The sequence below is a fragment of the Pleurodeles waltl genome, chromosome 6 (genome assembly GCF_031143425.1).
Source record: "Pleurodeles waltl isolate 20211129_DDA chromosome 6, aPleWal1.hap1.20221129, whole genome shotgun sequence".
In the NCBI taxonomy this organism is placed as follows: Eukaryota; Metazoa; Chordata; class Amphibia; order Caudata; family Salamandridae; genus Pleurodeles; species Pleurodeles waltl.
The window spans coordinates 957,530,517-957,543,450 of NC_090445.1; the positions used below are offsets into that span (position 1 = coordinate 957,530,517).

A 12,934-nucleotide genomic window follows, 5' to 3' on the forward strand; every position below is an offset into this window, starting at 1 on the left:
CTATCTAGAGTCCCTTGCTGACTCCTGTTTGTTTCTCCTTTCTCCATGGTACACTTGTGTAGGACTACATTTGCTTCTTGGGACTGCAAATCCCATAATGCACAGTTTGGTAGTCAGGAAAACCCGGATTCTGTTTCCCATTGTTTTCAATGGGAGAAGTCCAGTTGCTCCTTTTCACTGGATCCTCTCCTCCAGGACTTGCAAGTGTCCGAAACCACACACACCTGAAACCTCTCCTGTGCAGCCCAGCTTGGAACTGCTTATAAGCAGCCATTTCCTCAAGCTCCCCGTCGTGCATCGGACTTCAATTCCTTTGTGTTACAGACCCCTTGTCGGATGGTGTTCCAGTTTTGTTCCTGTTCTGTTCCAGCCTGATCCTTTTTCCTGTTTCTCTGCCCTGCTCCTGATTTTTCCAGCCAGAGTCTGCTCCCTATTTCTTAGCCTTGTACCTGTTTGTTTCTTCCAAAGCCTGCTCCCTGTTTCTCTGCCCTGCTCCTGCCTTGTTTTAGCCTGAACCTTCTCTCTGTTTCCCAGTCCTGTTTACTGCTCATTTCCTACTCCCTGTATTCCAGTCCTGTCCTTGCCTGTTCCAGCCAGAGCCTGTTCTCAGTTTCCCAGTCCTGTCTCTCTCTGTCCCAGACAGAAGTTTGAGCCCTGTTTTCAAGTCCTAGTCCCGCCTTTGCTTCAGCCTGAGCCTGTTCCTAGTTCTTGCCTCTGCCTCTTTGTTTGTTCCCTTCTGTTTCTGTTTCTTCTTGGTTCTTTGTGTCTGGTAAGTGTTCTATCAGTCTTCACCAGTGTATACGTGTCCTCCTGTGTACTGGGGTTGGCTCCTGGTTTCCAGGAGGCAATTCCAGCCCCCATCCTTGTCCAGTGTTATACGTTGTATATCGTGCCTAACAGTGACAGTGTGCTATTGCTGTTTTCTCAGGAATCGCCACTGTGTTTCCAGCTGGACCCACAAGAGCGTGTCCTGTGTATGTAAGTACTATCCTTGTTTGTGCTCTAGGGTCCAGAGACAGAATCACTTCTGCCGCCTCCTTTCTATGGGGCTGGCAGGGTGACTATCTGTAAAAGCAAACTGCACAGAGGCATTGAGATTCCCTGTCACTGTGGGAGGTTCTGCGCCTTACTCTGTGTACAACCCCAGCGTGTTTGTCCACTGGTAATCCGTTTCCTGTTTGTTCACACAAGGGTTGCTCTGCTTTTACTTTCCTCTTTCCTGTGCCTATCCATAGCTGTCCTTTCCGTGTATGCCTTTAGCTGCTCCTCTGCCCCAGTGTACTACCTCTTTAGGATATTCGGTGACCTCAAGGGGTGTCCCAACCAAAGTCCTGATCAGCCCCGCCCGAAACCGTGACATCGGGAGTGATAGGCCACAGTCTCTCGAGCTGGTGTCTTCCTCACTGATTCTGGAGGTGGCAACATGCCCTGTGCTTGGTCCTGGGGAATGTTAGACCACAGTCTCTTGAGTGGGTGTCTTCCCCACTGGTTCTGGAGGGGGCAGCATGCCCTGTGCTTTGTCCTGGGGAGTGAAAGGCCACAGACTCTCAAGTGGGTGTCTTCCCTACTAGCTCTGGAGGGGGCAAAATGCCCTGTGCTTGGTCCTGGGGAGTGATAGGCCACAGTCTCTCGAGTGGGTGTCTTCCCCACTGGTTCTGGAGGGGACAGGCCACACAGCAGCCTATGGAGGCAGGATCACATTTCGTCCGCCGGCGGTGACTGCTGCAATGCGGTGGTGGTAATGGGAGGCTCCTGTACAGCCCCTGCACCCTGCGATGTCTGCACAACCATGGGTGGTGGTGGGGTCTCTGTGACAGCTGCTGGTACAGGGTCCTTCTCCTTCTTGTCTGCTGGTTCAGGCTCCTTCCCCTTTTGGATGGCAGGTGCAGGCTCCTTCCCCTTCTTGCCTGCTGGTGCAGGCTCCTTCCCCTTTCGCATGGCAGGTGCAGGCTCCTTCCCCTTCTTGCAAACAGGTGCAGGCTCCTTCCCCTTTTGGATTGCAGGTGCAGGTTCCTTCCCCTTCTTGCCTACTGTTGCAGGCTCCTTCCCCTTTCGGCTGGCTGATTCAGGCTCCGTCCCCCTCAGTATTTGTGGCCTGGAATGTGGATGGAACTGGGCCCGTGGACTGTGTGGGTGAGGTGCTTGGCTGGGTTTTTGATACCCTGGCCACATGTGCAGGACCGGAGGGGAGGGATAGGGAAGAGGTCCATGGTGGAAAGGAAAAGCTTTTTAGGGACACTGTGGCGGGAAGAGGGAGAAGTCATGGGAGTGGAGGATAAGGGAGGGGTTGTTGGAGGTGTCTGTCTGCTGGATTTGGGTGCAGGAGCATGGGTTGTATGATGCTGTGAGGTGGATGGCTGTTGGGTGTCTGAGTGCTTGCGTTTTTGTACTTTAGGAGCTGGGGACAGACACAGTGGGAGAGGACACAGGGGACGTGTGCATGGATGTTGTGGAGGTGTCTGCCAGTGAGGTGTGTTCTGCTTGGTGTGGTGATGATGCAGGTAGTGGATGATGATATAGTGCATGCAGGTGTGAGTGTGGACGTAACTAGGTGGGAGGTGGAGGAGGAGGAAGAGGGAGAGACAGTGGAAATAGTGGATGTTGTTCTGTCTGCAACTGAATGGTGTTTGTGTGAGTGCCTGTGGGATGAAGTGTGGTGCTTGTGTTTGCCTGTGACACTCTTGGGTGTTGTCCTGTGTGCATGCTCATCTGGCTGTGTGCTTGGGATGGGTTGGGGTTGAGGAGAATGGGACTAGGAAGTGGAAGTTGGAGGGGGGCGGTAGAAACAGGGACGATGGCTGCCATCAGAGAGGAGGCCAGAGCCGGGATCGATCTCTGTTGGGCACCCAATTCAGTGTGAAAGACCTCCAGGAATGCATTAGATTGTTGTATCTGGCCTGATTGGATCTCAGGAGGTCAATAGCCTCCTCACTCATGGCACCAGGGCTCACTGGGGCAGGGCCTGAGGTGCCTGGGGCAAAGGAGATGCCCACCCTTCTGGGTGAGCGGCCACAGGAAACTCACTGATGGGCTGCTGGGAGGGCGGTGCTGGTACGGGGGTGGCGGCTGTAGCTGGGGTGGTCACAGAAGTGTCCACCACCACCAGGGAGCTTCCATCGGGGAAGGTATCTGAGTCTGTATTCTCCCCTCCAGTCTCCCCTCGCCCTCCGTCCCACTGGTGCCCTCAGCATCGGTGGACTCTGCCTCCAGGGTCCTGTGGGATGCAGCTCCCTCTGTTGCCTGTGCCTCTGCTCCTCTGCCAGATGATGTTAATGCACATAAGGAGAGGATGACAAAACAAGAAAGGGGAGAGAGAGAAAAAGGATACACTGGGCCAATGACTGCACCAACACCACCGTTGGCGTACACAGCACCCTCACACACAGGAAACAGGCCTATGCACTATGCATTGCACCACCACTGATATTGCTAGCAACCAAGGCATGAGGAGAGGCCTATACCGCCAACTGCAGCACACCTGGGACCCATGCAGCCCTGGCCAGTTGTGGATGCTAACAAGCTAGGTAGGCAGTATTATCCCTTCAGACCCCTAGCCACCAGAGGACCTACTGTGATGTCCTCATGTGCCCATCCAGCTCTGGATAGGCCACCACCAATATGTGGGCCATCGGGGGTCAGGGTTTGACGGGCACCCCTTCCTCATTGGGAGGCCATCCCCTGCTGGGCGTCTGCGTTCTTCCGTGCCCAGTGTCTCAGGTTCTCCCACTGTTTGTGACAGTGGGTGCTCCGCCTGCCATAGACCCCCAGGGTCCGCACCTCCTTGCAGATGGCACGTCATATACACTTCTTTTGATGGGTGTTGACCTGCAGAGGCAATACACACAGGAAAACACCATTAGATAAACCGTCCAGCCATTTACACATATGGCCTATCATACCCATTTATAGCACTATTGGAACACACATAGCCCAGCACTCAGTGTGTACCCAGCCAGGAGGACATCCCTCCCCCTTACACAGAGCCATCATACACACCTCCATACATGCATGCCACATGCATCGTGCCCACAGTATACTCACCTGTTGGTCTTGAGGCCCATACAGCAGTCCGTACTGGGGTAGAGACCCCATCCACAAGTCTCTCCAACTCCTCCGAAGTGAAGGCTGGGGCCCTTTCTCTGGTCACACGGGCCATGGTAGGTTCCAGACACAGGTCACAGCAGCACATGCAGTGTAGGTCCTCTCTTATGGAAGGTCAGGTAACAAGTGAGGAATCAGATAGAAAATGGTGGTCACGTCCGCAGCGGTGCATATCGTCACCGCCGGCATAGATCACCATTGCCCACTGTACTCCATAGGGCCCAATTTTAACCAATGAGAAATTTCACGGCGGTTCCCGACTGCCTCCTGCCATGGCGCACAACTTCAGTGCAATTACCTCACTTCCACCTGTCCCTCCACACAGGACAGGTGGACACCATTTTAGGGGGGCAGCCCTACAGAATAATGCTGTGTCACAGGAGAAATAGGCATATACTTGGACAAATCACACTGACCCATTACATGTTTACAGAATGCAAACTACTGTTGTGGCTCCATTGTTCCATTTGTGCCAGCCTCCTTACTCCTTTGTCCCATAGATTACTACCGCTGTGGATGAATTGGAGATGGAGACATACCCCTGTGTACAGACTCCTGGTGGACTTGGCTACACTGGAGGACAGGCATATAATACTCACCTATAGACTGGACAGGGACACAATCACAGAGCTGTGTGCTCAATTGGAACCGGACCCACTGGGATCACCCCTCTAGTGCAAGTGCTATCTGTACTCCATTTCCTGGAAACTGGTTCTTTCCAAGTGACAGTGGGCTTGGCAGCAGGAATGTCACAGACAATGTTCTCAATAGTGCTGATAAGAGTTTTGTCTGCCCTGATAAAACACATATGCAGCTACATTGCTTTTTCCCAAGTTGAGGATTTGGCCACTGTGAAGGCCCAGTTTTATGCAATGGGACATATCCCCAATATAATTGGGAACACATATAGCATTTGTCCCCCCCGCCAGAATGAACAGGTGTTCAGGAATCGGAAGAGTTTCCACTCCATGAATGTGCAGATGGTGTGCTTGGCGGACCTGTACATCTCCCACGTCAATGCTAAGTATCCTGGGTCGGTGCATGTTGCCTTAGTCCTAAGGAATAGCAGCATCCCAAATGTGATGGGCCAACTACAGAGGCACAGGGTGTGGTATAAGGTGAGTCCTGGTTCCCACCCAGTATATGTTGGTGTATGCCTATGCTGTTGGCCATATAGGATAGTGTGTGGCTAAATGTTGTCCGTCAATATTTGCAGGTGTCTCTGGTTACCCAAACCTATCATGGCTTCTGATCCCTGTGAGGGATGCCAGGACAAGGGCAGAAGAACATTATAATGAGGCACATGAGCGAACCAGAAGGATGATTGAGAGAACCTTTGGCCCCCTGAAGGCCAGGTTCCGGTGCCTCCATCTAACAGGAGGATCCCTGTGGTAATCACCCAAGAAGGTCTGCCAGATAGTAGTGGCATGCTGCATGTTGCACAACCTGGCCCTCAGACGACATGTACATTTTCTGCAGGAAGAGGAGACTAGAGATGCCCTTGTGGCAGCAGTAGACCCCGTGGACAGTGAGGATGAGGAGGCAGAGGAAAAGGATGAGGACAACAGAACATCTGTGATCCATCAATACCTCCAATGACACAGAGGTAAGACAGTGTAACTTTACATTTCAATGACTCTGGTTGTAATATGTGTGACAATGGCATGATGATATTTCCCCCTTCTATGCCCACTTACTATTCCCTCTGGCAATTCATTTTGCAGATGTTGGTGATGTGACAAATACTCCTGGTGTGATCACTACAGCCAGTTACAGGTCATTAATCGATGCTCATTCTATATACAGTTCATTTGCAATGTTTGTACCTGTTTCAAAAAATACATATTTGATATACATGACATACTCCAAATTGATTTTTTTCAAAGGGTGTATATTGAAGTGCTAAAATATAGGGGGAAAGTGCAATGGGATGGGGTTATGATGGAGGAAAGTCCAGGGTATTGTTCTAGTCTGTTTGTAGCACAGGTGCATTGTCCAAGGGGACATGGGAAGGGAAGCAATGGCAGTTCAAGATGGACAGTGTGACTGAGTGGGACACAAGGGGGACAGTCAGGAGAATCTCATTTCCTGGGGGGGGGGTCTTGGTATGTGTCTCGGGCTTCTGTCTGGATCGCAGGGAACATTTGTGGGGTGGTTCACCTTATGCAGGGGGAGGGGTGCTGGTGGCCTGTAAGTCCTGTGGTGGGGCCTCCAGGCCACTAGCGGCAGCAGAAGGCTGTTCAGATGTCTGGCTAGTGGCAGGGGCCCGCTGGTGTGAGACTGCCTCCCTCATACTGTTGGCCATGTCTGCCAGCACCCCTGCTATGGAGATCAGGGTGTTGTTGAAGGCCTGCAAGTCCTCCCTGATCCCCTGGTACTCTCCCTCCTGCAGCCGCCTGTTCTCCTGCACGTTGTCCAGGATCTGGCCCATCGTGTCCTGGGAATGTTGGTAGGCTCCCAGGATCTCGGAGAGTGCCTCCTGGAGAGTCGGTTCCCTGCTGTCCTCCCCCTGGCGCACAGCACTCCTCCCAGTTTCCCTGTTGGCCTGTGTCTTGGCCCCTGAACCGTGTGCCCACTGACCCCAGGTCCCTGATTGTCTTGTGTGCGAGGTGTGGCCTGGGGTCCTTGTACAGATGGACACACTGCTGATTGACATGTCCTGGGGACATAAGTGTGGGTTTGCTGGGTGGGTGCTGTGGTGTTGGATCCTGATGGGGGAGGCTCTGTGGTGGTGTGCGACTGGGCTTGGGTAACTGGCTGTCCAGTGGTCCCTGATGGGCCAGGTAGATCATCCAGATCCTGAAGACCAGAGTTACTGTCATCATTGTGGGCCTCTTCAGTTAGGGGACTGGATAGTGCTGGCACCTCCTCTCCGGTGACATTGTCTGGAGTACCTGTGGTGATGTAAATTATGTCTTATGGTTGATGTGTATGACATATTGTACATCCCTGGCTTTCCCTCTATGGTTGATTTGCCCTGCCAGCTTTCACTTTTGTATAATAGTGTATGGTGGGATTGTTAGTTCTCTATGCTGTGCATGCTTTAGTGATGGGGGTCCATGCAGGGCTGTGAGGGGTGTCCATGCATTGGTACAGCATGCAGGGCTTGGCATTGGGATTAGTGAGATGTGATGGTGGACTATGTGGAATGTAGTGGAGTGATGGGAGTGAGGATGAGGGTATGTGATTGCATGCAGGTAGGGGGTGATAATAGTAGAGAGTTGAATTAACAGTGTCCAGTCCTCCTCTGACTCCGGCCAAGCCCTCAGGATGCAGTATTGCCAATACTTGCTCCTCCCATGCTGTGAGTTGTGGGGAGGAGGTGGGGGTCCACCGCCAGTCCTCTGGACAGCGAGCTGGTGTCTTGCTGCTATGGAACATACCTTCCCCTGTAGGTTCATTCCACCTCTTCCTGATGTCATCCCTTGTTCTGGGGTGCTGTCCCACGGCATTGACCCAGTCCACGATTCTCCGCCATAGCTTCATCTTCCTAGCAATGGATATATGCTGCACCTATGCTCCAAATAGCTGTGGCTCTACCCTGACAATTTCCTCCACCATGACCCTTAGCTCCTCCTCTGTGAAACGGGGGTTGTCTTTGTGGTGCAATGGGTGTTATGTGAGGTGTGTTGGTGAGGGTGCATTGGGTAATGTGTTGTGGAGTGTGATGTGGAGTGCGTGAGCGGTGTATGGGTGTGAGTAGTGTGTGGCTCTAGTTGTCTCAGTGGTCTTGGTGTCTCTCTGGTTGCAATGATTTGTAATCATAAAGGGTTGTGGGTAATGTGGGTGGGTGTTTTATAGTGGTGTGGGTGTGTGGTGTGTGTATGGGTGTCAGGTGTGTGTTGTTTGAATTGGCCAATGTGGAGTTGTTTTGTCTGTGGGTGTCCATTGTGACCGCAGCGGTATGTACCGCCAATGGTTTAGCGCCATTTAATGTCCGCTGTGATGATTCGTGGGTCATAATGTGGTGGGCCATAATGTGGTGGGCGTTGTTTTGTTGGCATAACGGTGTGGGTTTTGATACCGCCACTTTAGCACTGACCTTTGGACTGGCGGATTTGTGTATGTGGCTGTATTCTGGCGGATTGGTGTGTGTGTGTGTTGGCAGCCGTCAGCGTGGCAGGAGTTATCGCCAATGTCATAATGAGGGCCATAGTTTCTTGACAAAGGGGAACGTGCTAGAAATGCATTATGGGAAAGGTATCAGGACATGAAAATTAATATTTACCAACAGCAATATGTGTCTACGATCACTGACAACTTTCAATATATTAAATGAATATTATGAATTACAAGAGAGAATCACGTACTGGTATATAGAATATATCATAATAGCACCACTATAATTCTTTGGATACGAAATACTTAAATATATATGCTGGAAGCAATTTGCAACCCAACGGACAACTGTGTAATGCGCTGAGGGACACTGACCTCATTGATCACTGCAGGGAACATTATAAATGCTAGTATGATACAGGCAATATCATCGTAGATTTTGAGCACTTGGTAGCATTTAATTACCTGTGCGGATGTTTAGCCGTATATCATAAAGTTTATATAGTTTAGGAATCTGTAATATTAGTGACCAGTTTTAAGTCAATAGCTAAGATTATGACCATTTCTTTCTTCATGACTGATGATAAATTATTCTACAATACATTCTTGCAATTTGATAATGACAAATCTCTATTATGGTGATCAATTGTATTTCATATAGCTACTTTAAATAGGTTAAGGAATCTGAATATACATATGATACATATGTATATTCATGTACATCTGTAAATTTTTAGATTTTCCCATACAGAGATATATACACATTTTTTTACATTTTCTTACACATAGATTTTGTCCAATAGAAAACATGAAATGAAATTGATGACTTTTTTAGAATATTGTGTTTTGTTAGGATCCTTACTGATTGATTTTATCATTATTGTTATTATTATTATTATTAGTATGTTGCCGGATTGAAACTTAGTGTATTTTGGTAATAATTTTTTATTAATAATTTATTCACTTTTAGGGTGTCATACTCATCTATTTTATTTCTATACTGTTGCATAGGTCCTTGGGGAAGATAGCGGCGCACATATACATTCTCCTGTTGCTGAATTTGTGGGGTTTATTTACAATTTCCTAATCGATAACAATTTGACCTATGATATGGATCTATTAATTAATCTCTTCAGATTCCTTTTAGAATATACTAATTTATAGGATTATGACTAATTTAATGAATTATGATGATGAATATCCATTTATTTATATATTCCACGTTGAAATCGCTTTTACCTGTATTTTATTTTGCATTCTCAGAATTGACTGAATTTACTCTATTTACTTGTCATCATTTGTCATCTATTTATAGCCTATATATGAAGTGGATGTATTGCAATCAATTGGCAGTACATATATTTATATATATTATTAATTACATTTATATATCAGGCTTTTAAAATTAAAATTATAATTGAAATCAAAACCAAAATTAAAATTATTAGGTATAAGTGGGCAATATGTGGACATTAAGAGCAAAAGGAAAAAGGAAAAATGAAAATTGAGAAAGAGAAGAGAAAAAAATAGCATACATGGGATTTGTTTTTTATTCAAGAATTGTAGACTGTGATTACAATTAATTAATTTTTTAGTGTTCACAGGTGACCAGACTATATTTGTGATAATGTATTATAATATGAGAGAAATATATAATGTCACATTTTTAGTTCATAGTTTATTTCAAAACATGCACAGGATTAGGAGTTTCTCATTTTTAAGTTGAAATTGTGACGTTACAAAATGGCCGCTCCATTTGCACTTCTCTTGAGCTATGTAATGAACATCAAAGAAGGACTATATGGTTTAAATAGTTGAGTGTAAAATGTCTGCCAATGTCCTGTTGAAGGCTTCGGCCGAAACGCGTAGACATTTGGTTGGGACAGCGTGTGTGTCTTTTGAATGGTGAGCACATTGTTGACCGTTTTCTTTGTGCTTTTTGTACCAATTTTTGCTGGTGTGATTTACCTGCAATCTAATCTTTTTTCAATAAACAGCAGCCGATGAATCTATCGAGAATAAGTGGTTTTTTGAGTATTTTACCAGCTGGTATTGAATGATGTGCAGCCCTTGGTGTGCGATTTAAATACACCATTTTTCTGGATATATATATATATATATATATACATATATATATATATACATACATATGATGTCAATATGAAGTCTTGTTTGACAGCTGCTCTGTTTGAAACTCTATTGTTAATTATCCCCCAGCATCATACCTCTCTTCACAGTCAAGGTGTCTTGCCTCCTTTCAGTGTTAAGTAAGACATTGAACATTTCATAAAGGCTTCTTTTCCCCACCCCAAGACATAACCTACAGGATGGCCAGGGGACATTTCCCATCACTCTTTATGTTCAATGCTTATAGGAAGCATGCTGGAACTAAATAGTGGGAACAAATTGCTGTTTCATTATTTTAAGGGTACAGAGAAGCTCCTCAGAATCAGATAAATATTACACATGCTGTCATGCCTTGTAAATAACCACATCTGGACAGATAAACATTGGCTAAATTTAAATGGTACGGCATTTCATCTGTCTTCCTGCTTCCCGAGTTGCCATGCTGCAGGGGGACTACAGTTCCCAGGAATCACTGCTTTCCCAGTAGGAGGGGCTTGTTGCGAGGAGCACTTACTAGCGTGTTAAGGAGTCGCAGGCGCAGGACACTATTTCATCTGTCTTCCTGCTTCCTGAGTTGTTGTGCTGCAGGGGGACAACAGCCCCCAGGAATCACTGTTTTGCCAGGAGGGGCTTGTTGTGAGGAGCACTTCTTAGTGGGATAAGGAGCTGCGGGCACAGGACACCTTTTCATCTCTCTTCCTGCTTCCCTAGTCGCTGTCCTGCAGGGAGAGTACAGCCCCCAGAAATCACCATTTGGCCAGGAGGAGGGGCTTGTTGCGAGAAGTGCTTATTAGCGTGTTAAGAAGCTGCATTGCACCATTTCAAATGTCTTCCTGTTTCCTGAGCTGCCATGCTGCAGGAGAACTACAGACCCTAGGGACCACTGTTTTGCCAGGAGGGTGGACCTGTTGTGAGAAGCATTCATTAGCTCATTGAGGAGGTGCAGAATGCCATGCTGGAGGAGGACCACAGCCCCAGGAATCACTGTTTTGCCAGGAGAAGGGACTTGTCCGAGGAGAGCTTATTAGCACTTAAGGAGCTGCGGGCACAGGACATGCATAGGACACACTTGGGTATGTGTCCCGGCAAAGACCGGGCCAAGACCGGGACCATCTTTGCCTGTCATCAGCTGGAAGAGGCTGGGCCGGGCAACCCCTCTTGGCTCTGGCTTAGGACGCTTCTGTGGTGAGTGGGCTTTTACCCCTAACATTTATTTTTACCAGAGAGAGCTTTTGTCTACACCTGTGATAACATCTTTAGAAATGTCTGTTTCACACTGTCCTTTCTGTGTGGTTGTACCAATTTGCCCCCCTTTTTAAATAAATGAATCTGAACCTATCTGGGGCATTGTGTGGAGGATCATGGGGAGGAGAAAGTTACCTGGGGGTAAGGATAGTGACAAAGCTACTGATAAAGTTAATACCCCCACCATACTACACTGGACTCCTTCTTGGCAAGAGCTGTTGAGGTCATCTCTAAAGAGATTGAACTTGTGGAGAGGTGTCTATCCTTGGATGTAGGGGAGCATCTTAATACCCTTCTCCCTCCCATGCTGCACCCAGATTATCAACAGTGTACTGGGTCTAATGATTCCCTGGTTATTTACAGTGCATCTGCAAAGGAATCAATACCTTAGGAGTCTCAGGGACATCTAATACCCATGATCTAAACAAGTCAGCCACTTCCTGTAGAAGTGAGATATGCCCACCTGTCAAAATAAAACAAAAATCTAAATGGGCTCATAGCTCTAAGCTTCATGCACAGTGGCACACAGACAAGAATCATTTGTTTGTCACACAACAGTCTGGGCCATCCCAACCTTATCTGCAATGAGGTGCTAGACAAATTTAAAGCTATTGTTGCTGCCTGTGTAACACTCCTCGGGCAAAGGATGAGGAGTGTGGAGGGTTCTGTTTTGGCCCTAACCAAGCTACATGACAAGGTAAGGGTAACCTCAGCCTCTGGACCGGCCAGTCCCATTGGTTCTGCCTGTCATGCAGGGACAAGTGGGGATGTGTCTGTTGCCACTTGTGCGTCCGGTGCAGTTGAGTGCTCATCCGCCGTATGTAATAGATATGCCAACAACAAACCACCAGCCCTTCCTGTCCACCCAGCTGATGGTATCTCAAAGTCATCAAATGGATTGAATGAAACATTCCAGGGGTTGAGGGCCATGGTACTTCTATTTTACGTGGAGTCAAATGCACTGCCTGGCCGGAAGAGGTTGATCAGCCACTCTTGAATGTCCCTCCTGATTGTTTTCCATATATTGCAGTAATGACAGATGTCACCCCTGTCCCCTGACACAAAGGAATAATTCACCCAACTTAAGAATAGGGTGTGTCATTGACTAGGCAAAAACTCAAACTTTAACATTAAGGACATCATCTTTGTGAGGAGGGAAGGGTAGATTGGCCACGCATGTAAGAACCTGAAAGGAGACTGTATAGTCATTAACTGTAAGCATCTGAGTTTAGCCCACCTCTTAATTTCAAGCAACAAGAGGGACAATCTACTGATTAGATGTATTAACATCTTCTACTAGCGTATATTTACACAAATCTGCAGCTCAGGACGCAGTCTGGACTCTTGCATACCCCCTCCCCATGGATTGTGGGGTTTTTAGACTCTGATCCCAATCTCAAAC

At 47.7% G+C, this 12,934-nt stretch overlaps 1 protein-coding gene across 6 annotated transcripts in view; it reads right to left on the bottom strand.

Moving 5' to 3' along the window:
• Positions 1–12,934, bottom strand: part of LOC138300428 (heparan sulfate glucosamine 3-O-sulfotransferase 1-like) — a 734,894-nt gene that overhangs the window by 242,461 nt on the left and 479,499 nt on the right. The window lies entirely within an intron of this gene.